This window comes from Rhinolophus sinicus, linkage group LG09, assembly GCF_036562045.2.
Source record: "Rhinolophus sinicus isolate RSC01 linkage group LG09, ASM3656204v1, whole genome shotgun sequence".
Lineage (NCBI taxonomy): Eukaryota > Metazoa > Chordata > Mammalia > Chiroptera > Rhinolophidae > Rhinolophus > Rhinolophus sinicus.
In genome coordinates, this window is record NC_133758.1 from 60,173,329 (window position 1) to 60,187,759 (window position 14,431).

Genomic DNA, 14,431 nt, shown 5'->3' on the forward strand with positions numbered 1-14,431 from the left:
GTACTCATACGGTTAAACTAAACTATATGGGCTTGGTTTCAAAAGTTATCCCAGAAAGGAAAGTATGCCTAATGGTCTTTTAATTAGTTATCTACTGCCACAATATGATGTACAGCAATAACAAAATACTGACATACAATCATAAGATTTTCTTTCATTTCTCTGGGTAAGTTGGAGGTTAGGTGGCTTTCATGATCTTGGCTAAGGTTTCTTAAATACCTGGAGATCAACAGGCTGTTTGTTGATCTATGTTAATTTCAAATCTGCTCCTACATGTCTGTCATCCTCTTCTTACACCAGACATGTACTGCTCATGACAATAGAGCAGCAAGAAAGACAGATGAAGCTTAATTGTGCAAGTGCTTTACATTCCTCTGCTTGCATTATGTTAGCCAAAGTACATGGGTGACAATGCTTGCCCCAACTAGGAGGTGAATGCAAAGTTACAGGGTAAAGGGTGTGGCTAAAGGGAGGGGTGACTAATTGAGGACACATTATGAAATCTACCACAATATTTAAAAAAAGAGATATGCTCATTGTCATTTTTCTACTCAAAGAACAAGCTGAAAGAAGAGAAGCTCTTCTTATGGACAAATATAAAAGTTTGGGCAAGGTAAAAGTCATATGCTAATTTTTATTATATTTAAAAAGCAACTATAAATGGGAAAAAACTATAAGATATAATCTTTGAAATAAAATGGAAAGAAATATAAGTTGTTGCATATACATACCATAGTACCTCGGCTTTTGAACATCTCCGTTGATGAACATGTCGGTTTATGAACACCGTAAACCCGGAAGTAAATGCTTCGGGTTTTCAAACATGGCTCAGAAGTCGAACATGTCACGCGGCTTCCCCTGAGTGCAAGATCCTGAGGCCTAGCTGTGTCATGCGGGGTCTCTGCTCCCGCTCCCCATACAAGAACGCAGGATATGGTGAGGCCAAAAAGGAACACCCACGGAGCCATAGGTAGGGGAGTCATACCACTATATTCTCTCTGGCGGCACTATACTCTCACTGGAGGCTGGATCCACACTGTCCGCAAACCGCCATCCACACTTGCCAGCCCAGCCGCCATCTTCTTGCTAGCCCCATTCTTCTCTCTCCTCTTCTCTGCTAGCACAGCCACAGCAGTTATATTAGTGGCCAATGGCTCATTGGTTACAGCTGACGGCCAACTAGCCACAGCTGATGGCCATCCAATCACATTGATGGCCATTTACTACCTGAGCCAGGCACCTGTCTATGTGAGGCCAAGAGCCTGGAAACTTCTTTCTGGGGCTCTGCCCCCACACTCCACCCCTACAGGCTCTCGCCTCACAATCTATGCGACAAGCGTCTTCCGCGAGGGGCCCTGTGCGAGGAGCCTGGGGGTGAATGCAATATCCTGGACATAGCCAGGCTCTCTGGGCACAGCCAGGGTTTCTCAGGGCACCACCAGTACTTCTGGGCACAGCCAGACTTCCTGGACTACTTAGAGTAACACTAGTTTCCCCGGGCACAGCCAGGGTTTCTCAGGGCACCACCAGTACTTCTGGGCACGGCCAGACTTCCTGGACTTCTTAGGGTACCACCTGTCTTCCCGGACACAGCCAGGGTTTCTCAGGGCACCACCAGTACTTCTGGGCACAGCCAGACTTCCTGGACTTCTTAGGGTACCACTAATTTCCCCAGGCACAGCTAGGGTTTCTCAGGGCACTACCACTCTCTCTGGGAACAGCCCGACTTCCTGGGCACAGCCAGGGTATCTTCAGGGCTCAGCCAGACTTCCTGGACTCAGCCAGGGCTCTCAGGGCACTGCCACTCTCCCTCTCTCTCTGGGCCTCTCAGGGTACCCTGCTGGAACAACAGCGACTCACAATCAAGGTGCTTACATATTCTCAATGGCGGCCAGTCAAGACACAAAAGCAAATATCCCCCAGTTCCACTAACAACAGTTCCCAAACAAACAGTCAAGCGGTCCATTAAATTAGGGATGGAAGGCAATTCCCCATAGTCCATAGTCATTCACCAGGGCTGTCCTGGGAGTGAGGGACAACCGTGACCTCAACCTCATCTCCCACAGAGGACTCAGCAAGCGTTACCTCCTGGGACTATAAGTCCTGCATCCTGGCTGCCTGAGCAGGAACTTCCCCGGCCCACAGGGCTGCAACGACCTTCGCTTTCTCCGGCCTGTGCTGGTTGGGGAACCGTCCACATCTTTCCACCTCTCCATGGGGCTCCATCTCTCCAGCAGCTGCATGGCTTTTCCTGTGCTGGTGGGAGAACCGTCCACATCCTCCCACCCCTCCACGGGGGTCCAGCTCTCCGGCAGCTGCTCCTCCTGGTCTTCTAGAGACTGAGCGTTCATACACACAGACTGCTCCACCGTCCTTTGGAGAGCTTTGGCTGGCACCATACCCTGCTCGCTGCGCCATTTGTCATGCGGGGGACCCTGCTCGCTGCGCCATTTGTCATGCGGGGTCTCTGCTCCCGCTCCCCACACAAGAACGCAGGATATGGTGAGGCCAAAAAGGAACACCCACGGAGCCATAGGTAGGGGAGTCATACCACTATATTCTCTCTGGCGGCACTATACTCTCACTGGAGGCTGGATCCACACTGTCCGCAAACCGCCATCCACGCTTGCCAGCCCAGCGCCATCTTCTTGCTAGCCCCATTCTTCTCTCTCCTCTTCTCTGCTAGCATAGCCACAGCAGTTATATTAGTGGCCAATGGCTCATTGGTTACAGCTGACGGCCAACTAGCTACAGCTGATGGCCATCCAATCACATTGATGGCCATTTACTACCTGAGCCAGGCACCTGTCTATGTGAGGCCGAGAGCCTGGAAACTTCTTTCTGGGGCTCTGCCCCCACAAGCTGTCAGCTGTTTTCCAACGTTTCAGAACTCAAAGCAGTCTTCTAGAATGGATTACGTTAGAAAACCGAGTTACCACTGTATATGATGGCTAATTTGAACAAGTTTTAACACTAACTCAGAGTTTCCAGACATTAAAAAACGTCTTACATCAAAACCCAGCCAGGGAGGACGTCATAGGAATGGCGGCAGCGGGGCGCACTTTTTGAGTTCTCCGTCCGATCTTATCAGAAACGGGAAGCTAATAACCCATCAAAGGACTCTCTGCTCATCACGCAGAACAGCGAAGAGACTCGCGCAGGGATTTCTTGCAGGTGGGGAAAAATTGGGCGAGCAGGGGAAGAAGGAAGGGAGCGGAGCGGAGACACGCCGCACCTGCGGCGGCGGTGGGGACGCGGGTTGGAATCGCGGTCCACACCTGTGGCTGTAGAAATTCGGCCCCCACCCTTGGGTTGTGGAAATCTGCTCCGCACATGTGCCTGTGAAAATCCAGCTCACACCCACGGCTACAGATACGCAGGATATCCCAGGACGGAGGAGAGCGCGGAAGCCAGGAGGTGGGCGTTTTGCCCTGCGTCCCACAGCGGACCTCTCCCGCCGCAGGGGCAGCATATCCAGCATTTGAGGCAATAACTCCAGCTACCTCCAATTAAGTCTTAGGCCGGACAAAGGACACAAACTCCATACCTGGGCCCCTCCCCCCCGCTCTTCCGACCCTACCCCCGCCTTTCTAGAGACTTGATCTAGCCCCTGCACTAAGGAGCAGCGGCAGATTACAGAGGAACCTTGGAGCACAGGCTCCGGGAAGACAGGCGGGCGGCTCTGGCCCAGGGAGGAGGCTAGGAGCTGGGCTGGGAGAGGGGGGAATCTTCCGTCTCCAGCCACCACCTTTTCTGGCCTGCAGGAAGAGTGTAAGACAGCGGGGCTGGGAAAGAGAAGACCCCTCTTTCCATCCCCAGCCCCCACCCTTTCTGGCCTGCCTAGGGCGGGGCAATTACATCGGTGGAGACACTCCCAGGAATCAGCAGTAAGTGGCAGATGCAGCTCTCAGCTTTCAGCAGCTGAGGAATCTCCCGCCCGCCACACACACACACACAGGGAAGAGGTGCCCTAAGACTCAGGAGAACTGGACACAGGGCTGGTGGTGCTACTCTCAGTGTGCATATGTGCAGGCAAGGGCAGAAACTGCACTGGCTTTGTAAAACCTACTGTGCAGACCCCTCAGCCCCACGCATCTAAAGCTGCAGCCCCAGCGTCACTCTGGGCACCAGGTGACCGGCTCTACCTGCACAATACGCAGGGGACTCTGTGCTACAGCAGAGAATAACCTGGAGATTACTTGGTGGGCTTAAGCCACAACTGGCGCTGTTTTTTTTGTTCTGTTTTGATTTGTCTTTATATTTTTGACATCTTTGCCTGTGTCGAGTGGGGGTTGTCGATTGTTTTTTTACATGTGAATGTATTTGACTTTTTCCTTGTTGTTGTTGTTGTGCTTGGTGATTTGCTTTGTTCTGTAATTGCCCTACCAGTGCCCAGCTTAAGAGGCACAAGATTCAACATACCCAGCGGCCAACTCCAGACCAAGCCAGAGTACTACCGGGTTTGACCTACAAGTGACACACCCAGAGGGGATTCTTTACAGGCACATAGAGGCCAAACCACATCTAAGTGGTCAACCCTCACGCAGCAGAATACCCTGCGTGGGCAGAGCCAAGTCTCACAACTAGTCAGCCTAGGAGTTAACCCCACCTACTCACAAGTGAAAAGCAATTAAGGATCTTCTTTAACAGGACAATATACACAACACAAGAGTCACTTTTAGAGCACACGCAGGGGAGAAGAACGAAGTAGTGCAGGTCAAATATAAAGGACATTTATTATATACTAATCCAGCAAGAACTAAGAATTCCAGGGCATCTACCTAATACATCGAAGCAAACACAGAGAGTCAGCCAGAATGAGAAAACAAAGAAACATATCCCAAATAAAAGAACAGAAGAAACCTCCAGAAATGGAACTAAATGAAGCAGAGGTAACCAAACTATCAGAGACAGAGTTCAGAATACTGATGATAAGAATGTTTAAGGAGCTTAGAGAGGACATCAAGAAGGATGTAGAAATCATAACGAACAACCAGTTAGAACTAAAGAACACAGTTACTGAAATAAAGAACTCACTTGAAGGAATTAACAGCAGGTTAGATGAAGCAGAGGATCGAATTAGCGACTTAGAAGACAAGTTAGCAGAGATCACCCAAAAAGAACAACAGAAAGAAAAAAGAATCAAACACAATGAAGATGGTTTAAGAGACCTATGGGATAACATCAAGTGCAACAACATGCACATCATAGGTATACCAGAAGGTGAAGAGAAGAAACAAGGGATTGAGAACATATTTGAAGTAATAATGTCTGAAAATTTCCCTAACCTGATGAAGGAAACCAACATACAAGCCCAGGAAGTGCAGAGAGTTCCAACCAGGATAAACCCAAACAGGTCCACTCCAAGACACATTATAGTTAAAATGGCAAAGATTAAAGACAAAGAGAGAATCCTAAAAGCAGCAAGAGAAAGACAGAGGGTTACATACAAGGGAACTCCCATAAGACTATCAAATGACTTTTCTGCAGAAACATTGAAGGCCAGGAGGGAGTGGCAGGAGATACTCAAAGTGATGGAAAACAAAGGCCTACAACCTAGGTTGCTTTATCCAGCAAGGCTATCATTTAAAATTGATGGGGAGATAAAGAGCTTCCCAGAAAAGAATAAGCTAAAGGAATTCATTACCACCAAGCCAGCATTGCAAGAAATACTAAAAGGACTTCTGTAAATAGAAGAAAGATGAAAACAATCTAACCACAAATTTAAAAATGGCAATAACTATGTACTTATCAATAATCACTTTAAATGTAAATGGTTTAAATGCTCCAATCAAGAGACATAGGGTGGCTGAGTGGATAAGAAAGCAAGACCCTTGTATATGCTGTATACAAGAGACTCACCTCAGATCAAAAGACACACACAGGCTGAAAGTGAAGGGTTGGAGTAAGATATTCCATGCAAATGGAAATGAGAAAAAAGCTGGAGTTGCAATACTTATCTCTGACAAAATAGACTTTAAAATGAAGAAAATATTAAAAGGCAAAGATGGGCACTATATAATAATAAAGGGATCAATTCGACAAGAGGACATAACCCTAGTAAACATCTATGCACCCAACATAGGAGCACCTAAATATATAAAACAGATATTGACTGACATAAAGACAGAGATCAACAGTAACACAATCATAGTAGGGGACTTCAACACACCTCTGACAACAAGGGACAGGTCGACAGGTCTTCCAGACAGAAAATCAATACGGAAACAACAGCCTTAAATGACACATTGGACCACTTGGATTTAATCGATATTTTCAGAGCATTCCACCCCAATGCTGCAAAATACACGTTCTTCTCAAGCGCACATGGAACATTCTCCAAGATAGACCATATGTTAGGGCACAAAACAAGTCTGGATAAATTTAAGAAAATAGAAATCATACCAATTGTCTTCTCTGACCACAGTGCTATGAAATTAGAAATGAACTACAGGAAAAAAAACTGGAAGACACACAAATTCATGGAGGCTGAATAATATGTTACTAAATAATGAATGGGTCAAGCAGGAGATCAAGGAAGAAATCAAAAGATATCTCGAGACAAATGAAAATGAAAATACAATGACCCAAAATCTATGGGGTGCCGCGAAAGCAGTCCTAAGAGGGAAGTTCATAGCACTGCAGGCCTACCTAAAGAAACAAGAAACATCACTAATCAACAGTTTATCTTCACACTTAAGGGATCTGGAAAAAGAACAACAAAATAAGCCCAAAGGGAGTACAAGGAAGGAGATAATAAAGATCAGAGCGGAAATAAATGAAATAGAAACCAGAAAAACAATACAAAAGATCAATGAATCCAAGAGTTGGTTCTTAGAGAAGATAAACAAAATTGACAAACCTTTAGCCAGACTCATTAAAAAAAAGAGAGAGGACCCAAATTAATAAAATCAGTAATGAAAGAGGAGAAGTGACAACAGACACCGCAGAGATACAAAAAATTTTAAGAAATTACTATGAGCAACTGTATGCCAACAAATTTGACAACCTGGAAGAAATGGACAATTTCCTAGATGCATACAACCTTCCAAGGCTAACTCAAGAAGAGACAGAAAACCTGAATAGACTGATTACCACCAAGGAAATTGAATCAGTAATCAACAATCTCCCAACAAACAAAAGCCCTGGACCAGATGGCTTTACAGGTGAATTTTACAGAACGTTCAAAAAAGAATTGTCACCTATTCTCCTCAAACTCTTCCAAAAAATCCAGAGGGAGGGAAGACTCCCAAACACTTCTTACGAAGCCACTATCACCCTGATCCCAAAATCAGACAAAGACACCACAAAAAAAGAAAACTACAGGCCGATATCGCTAATGAACATAGATGCAAAAATCCTCAACAAAATACTAGCGAACAGAATTCAGCAATACATTAAAAAGATCATACACCATGATCAAGTGGGATTCATTCCTGGTATGCAAGGGTGGTTCAACATCCGCAAATCAATTAATGTGATACACCACATTAACAAAATGAAAAATAAAAATCATATGATCATATCAATTGACGCAGAAAAAGCATTTGATAAAATTCAGCAGCCATTCATGATAAAAACCCTTAAGAAAGTGGGAATAGAGGGATCATATCTCAACATAATAAAGGCCATATATGATAGACCCACAGCTAACATCATACTCAATGGGGAAAAGCTAAAACCAGTCACCTTAAAATCAGGAACAAGGCAAGGTTGCCCACTTTCTCCACTTCTATTCAACATAGTGCTGGAAGTTCTAGCCACAGCAATCAGACAAGAAAAAGAAATAAAAGGCATCCAAATCGGTAAGGAGGAAGTAAAACTGTCATTATATGCAGATGATATGATACTATATTTAGAGAACCCTAAAGACTCCACCAAGAAACTATTAGAGCTGATAGATGAATTTAGTAAAGTAGCAGGATACAAAATTAATATTCAGAAATCAGTTGCATTTGTATATACCAATAATAAAACATCAGAAGGAGAAATTAAAAAAGCAATTCCATTTACAATTGCTCCAAAGACTATAAAATACCTGGGAATAAATTTAACCAAAGAAGTAAAAGATCTGTACTCAGAAAATTATAAGACACTGAAGAAAGAAATGAAAGAAGATACAAATAGATGGAAACACATACCATGTTCATGGATAGGAAGAATTAATATAGTTAAAATGTCCATACTGCCTAAGGCAATATACATATTCAACGCAATTCCTATCAAACTACCAATGACATTTTTCACAGAAATAGAACATATAATCCTAAAATTTATATGGGATAACAAAAGACCCCAGATATCCTCAACAATCTTGAGAAATAAGAACAAAGTGGGAGGTATAACAATACCTGACTTCAAATTATACTACAAGGCTACAGTAATCAAAACAGCATGGTACTAGCATAAAAACAGACCCATAGATCAATGGAACAGAATAGAGAGTCCAGAAATAAATCCATGCCTATATGGCCATTTAATCTGTGACAATGGAAGCAAGAATGTAAGGTGGGGTAAAGACAGTCTATTCAATAAATGGTGCTGGGAAACTTGGACAGACACATGCAAAAAGATGAAGCTGGATCACCTCCTTACACCACATACAAAAATAAATTCAAAATGGCTTAAAGATTTAAATGTAAGATCTGAAACCATAAAATTCCTAGAAGAAAATATAGGAAGAAACTTCACAGACATTACCCGGAGTAAGATTTTTACTGATATATCCCCTCGCGCGAGGGAAGTAAGAGAAAAAATAAACATGTGGGATTACATCAAACTAAAAAGCTTTTTCACAGCAAAGGAAACCATCAATAAAACAAAAAGGGATCCTACTGAATGGGAAAAGATATTTGCCAATGATATATCTGATAAGGGGTTAATATCACAAATTTATAAAAAACTCACTCAACTCAACTCCAAAAAAACAAACAACCCAATTAAAAAATGGGCAGAGGACATGAAGAGACATTTTTCTAAAAAGGACACACAGATGGCAAACAGACATATGAAGAAATGTTCAACCTCACTAACCATCAGAGAAATGCAAATAAAAACCACAATGAGATACCACCTCACCCCAGTCAGGATGGCTATCATCAATAAATCAACAAACAACAAGTGCTGGCGTGGATGTGGAGAAAAGGGAACGCTGGTGCACTGTTGGTGGGAATGCAGATTGGTGCAGCCACTATGGAAAACAGTTTGGAGGTATCTCAAAAATCTGAAAATGGAACTACCTTATGATCCAGCAATCCCACTCCTAGGTATCTATCCGGAGAAATCCAAAACTCCAATTCAAAAATCTTTATGCACTCCTATGTTTATTGCAGCACTATACACAATAGCCAAGACCTGGAAACAACCGAAATGCCCATTGGTAGATGACTGGATTAAGAAACTGTGGTACATTTATACAATGGAGTATTACGCAGCCATAAAGAAGAAAGAAATCTTACCATTTGCAACAACATGGATGGACCTAGAGAACATTATGTTAAGTGAAATAAGTCAGAAAGAGAAAGACAAATACCATATGATCTCACTTATATGCGGAATCTAAAGAAAAGAATAAGTGAATAAACTAATACAGTTTTGGAAACATGGAGGAAAAACAGAGGGTTGCTAGAGGGGCGGGGGTGTGGGGATAAGGGGAAGGTGAGAGGTTTTGAAAAATAGTCGGTAACCACAAGATGGTCATGGGGGTTTGAAAATTAATTTGGGGAACGTACAGAGGGATAGTGGATGGGGGGAGGGGGGTTCACACAGTGTGAGGGATATAAATGATAATCGTCTAAGTTTTGCTTTGTCTTGTGCACCTCAAACTAATTAAAAATAAATAAATTAATTAAAATGAAAAAAAAAAAAGTCTTGTAGTGACATCAAAGAAATGGTGGCATGGGAAGTGCTTTTTGAAATCTCCCTTGGAAGTTACAACAAATTGAACAGCTATAATTAAACAAAGGACTCCCTGTGTACCACACAAGTATGCCTGAGAGACTTGCACATCCAATCACCTGAAGGTGGGCAAATTGGGCAAGTGGGGGAGGAAGAAAGGGGGATGTGCAGAGACACTGGCTGCCGGGCTGCAGGATGCAGACTGAAGCTCACTACAGCCTTGGGAGAGGGAAGACTCCACAATGTAGGTGCACTCCCACTGGCCCACAGTCTTGCCTGAGGGATCAGCATATAAAACAGTTGAACCTAGCATTCAGAGCAGAGACCTCAGGTGAGAACCGTGGCTTAATCCCTCACTGCCAGGAAGAAAACAGAAAATAAAGACACCAAGCCTGGCCACCTCCCCCAACCCCCCACCCCCACCCCTATCCTCCAGAAGAAACGGAGCAGTGTCAGATTAAAGAACAAAATACCTATAGCTCTGAGAATTGTAATGACTGTCCTGCAGCGGCAGATGCACACTCCAGTGATAGGGAAAGAACTGTAGGGACAAGACAGCCCTGGGCTGGTTGGAGCCAAAACGCACCAGCCACATTTCACAGCCCACCCCACCCCGGCCTTTCTGAGGAGACCCCTGTAGGGCAACCGGAGCCACTGAGACACACAGGCTCTTCACTGGGCTGCAGGGGCAGCTTTGGGATTTCAGAAGCTCAGAACTCTATCGCCCTCCACATCCTCTCATGGAGGTGGTGCCCTGAGACCCAGGCAATCTGCTCACACAGGAGAAGCTCACCTTCCAGGAAACCCCACATTGTGTGAGAAGCCAGAACAATGCAAGAGAAAATATAATGCTGTAGTATGAGATAAAATGAATGGCTACAGTGGGAGAGAAAATAAAACATTCCAGCAACACCTACTGGAAAGCAGAAAAAACACCTCTTCATATCAACCTGTTGGAGAACCCACTCCTATAGATGCCCAGGAAGAGAAATAATAATTCATTAATTGCCATGAATAACCAAGATAACAAGGCAGCTCAGAAAGATAATGAAAAGTGTCCATAAAATGAACTTAAAGACATGGAAATATGTGACTTAAATGACAGATAATTCAAGATTGCAGTTCTGAAAAAGTTCAACAAGATGCAAGAAAACAGAGGTAGGCAGTTTAATGAACATAGAAACACAATCAATGAACAAAATGAACATTTTACCAAAGAGATTGAAATTTTAAAGAAGAACCAAATAGAAATTCTGGAGATGAAGACTGCAATAAAGAAAATGAAGAATGAAATAGCCAGCTTACATAGTAGAGTTGACCAGATAGAGGAAAGAATTAGTTACATCGAAGATAGAAATCTGCAAATGACACAGGTGGAAGAAGAGAGAGACTTGAGAGTTAAAAGAAATGAGATAACTCTACAAGAACTTTCTGACTCCATCAGAAAGAGCCATATAAGAATAATGGATATACTAAAAGGAGAAGAAAGGGAGAAGGGAAGAGAGACAAATAGTCGATGAGAACTTCCCAAACTAATAGAAAGAATTGGATTCTCGAATCCAAGAAGCACATAGAACACCTAATTACCTCAATTCCAACAGGCCTTCTTCAAGGCACATATTATGAAGCTGTCAAAAATTAATGACAAAGAAAGAATTCTTAAGGCAGCCAGGGAAAAGAAGATGGTAGCCTACAAAGGAAAACTCATTAGATTATCATCAGATTTTTTCAGCAGAAATTCTACAAGCCAGGAGGGAGTGGAATCAAATATTCAAACTATTGAAGGAAATTATGAGCCAAGAATAATATATCCAGCAATGATATCTTAGATATGAAGGAGGAATAAAGACCTTTCAGACATACTGAAGCTGAGGGAATTTTCTAACACATGGCCTGCATTACAAGATATATTAAAACAGGCTATTTGACCTGAAACAAAAAATTAAAAGAACACAAAGCCATGACCAGTACTATCAACAGACAGACAGAAGAAGGAAATGGCAACCACTACACAAAATAGGCCAGTATACACTTAATCATAACACAAAAGGTGAAGAAGAAGAAAAAAAAATTAAAAAGAAAAGGAAAAAGGACAACTTGTAACTGCAACTCAGAAAACAATTCACAGCATAAGTAGGAGTAACTTGTGACAACAAAAACATAAAAGGTCTGAACCTACAAAGGGGAATGGAAATAAGAAGCATGCTGAAAGAAAAGGACTACTGTATAATAAAACTTTCTTTTACATAAACTTAACAGTAACTACTCAAAAAAAACCCTAAACAAAATAACACCAGACGCATTATAACAATACATTAAAAGGATAATACATCACAATCAAGAAAGGTTCATTCCAGGAATGCAAGGATGGTTCAACATATGTAAATCAATCAATGTGATACTCCACATTAACAAAATAAAAAACAAACAAAAAATGATATGATCATATCAATAGATGCAGAAAAAGCATTTGACAAGACACAACATCTATTTATGATTAAATACTTGATAAAATGGGTCTGGAAGGAAAAACCTTAACATAATAAAGGCCATATATGACAAACTCTCAGCTAATATCATAATTAATAGTGAAAAACTGAAGCCCTTTGCTCTACATTCAGGAACATGAGAGGGCTGTCCCCTATCACCTCTGCTTTTCAACATAATGTTGGAAGTCCTCTCCAGAGCAATGAGGCAAGAGAAAGAAATAGAAGGCATCTTAATCGAGAGTGAAGATATTAAATTGTCACTTTTGCAGATGACATGATTCTTTATATAGAAAACCCTAAAATCATGACCAAAATGCTATTAGAAACAATCATTGAATACAGTAAAGTTGCTGGCTACAAAATCAATGTACAAAAATCCATTGCATTCCTATATACTAACAAAGAAATTTCAGAAAAATAAATAAAAATTCCTTTTACAATTGCAACAGAAAGAATAAAATACCTAGGATTAAACTTAACCAAGGATGTGAAGGACCTATACACTGAAAACTATAAGATATTTTAAAATGAAATTGAAGAAGATACAAAGAAATGGAAAGACATTCTGTGTTCATGGATTGAAGAATCAACAAAGTTAAAATGGCCATATTATCCAAAGCAATGTACAGATTTAATGCAATCTCCATCAAAATCCCAATGGCATTTTTTGAAGAAATAGAACAAAAAAACCACATCAGATTTGTATGGAATCACGAAAAACCCTGAATAGCTAAAGCAATCCTAAAAAAAATAAATAATGCAGTAGATAGTACACTCTCTGACTTCAGCTTGTACTGCAGAGCAATACTAATTGAAACAGCATGGTATTGGCAGAAAAAAGACACACAAATCAATGGAAATGAATTGAAAACCCAGAAATAAACCCATATTAAATATGGAGAGATAATTTTTGACATAGAAGCCAAAAACATACAATGCAGAAAAGAAAGTCTCTTCAATAAATGGTGCTGGGAGAATTGGAAAGCTACATGCAAAAGAATGAAACTAGACTGCCATCTGTCTCCACATGCCAAAATTAACTCAAAATGGATCAAAGACCTAAGAATAAGACCTGAAAAAATAAACTGCATAAAAGAAAGCATAGGTTTTAAACTTATGGACCTTGGGTTCACAGAGGATTTTATGAATTTGACCTCAAAGGTAGGGGAAGTAAAAGCTAAAATAAATGAATGGGACTATATCAAACTAAAAGGCTTCTGCACAGCAAAAATAACCACTGACAAAACAAAGAGTCAACCAGTTGAATGGGAGAAGATATTTGCAAACAACGCCTCTGATAAGGGGCTAGTATCCAAAATATATAAGGAACTCGTACAACTCAACAACAATAAGACAAGCAATCCAATTAAAAACTGGGCTGAGGACATGAACAGAAACTTCTCCCCTGAAGACATACGAGATCAGACAATTAAGTTCACAAACTCATCCTAGAAAAAGTGCTATGTAACTCACTGCTGAATACCTCTATGGTAACCTTTGAAGTACTCCCCTTGGGAAGCTATGCACTAATACCAGCACCTAGTCCAACCTTCGAAGCAATTTCTGGAATGGCTATCAGAGCGGTCGTCGTATTACCCTTGATACCCTGAATGTCATCAAAATGTCTTCCTTTCAATATTTCCTTTATCTTCGGGTAAAAAAAAGAAGTCATGTGGGGCCAGATCAGGTGAATAGGGAGGGTGTTCCAATACAGTTATTTGTTTACTGGCTAAAATCTCCCTCAGACAGTGCTGTGTGAGCTGGTGCATTGTTGTGATGCAAGAACCATGAATTGGAGAAAAGTTCAGGTTGTTTTCGTCTAACTTTTTCACGCAGCATTTTCAGTACTTTGAAACAATAAACTTGGTTAACTGTTTATCCAGTTGGTACAAATTCATAATGAATAATCCTTCTAATATCAAAAAATGGTTAGCAACATCGTTAAAACAAGTTTGTGAGCTTAATTATCAGACCTCATATAAACGGCCAACAGATATATGAAAAAATGCTCAACTTCACTAGCTATTAGGGAAATACAAATCAAA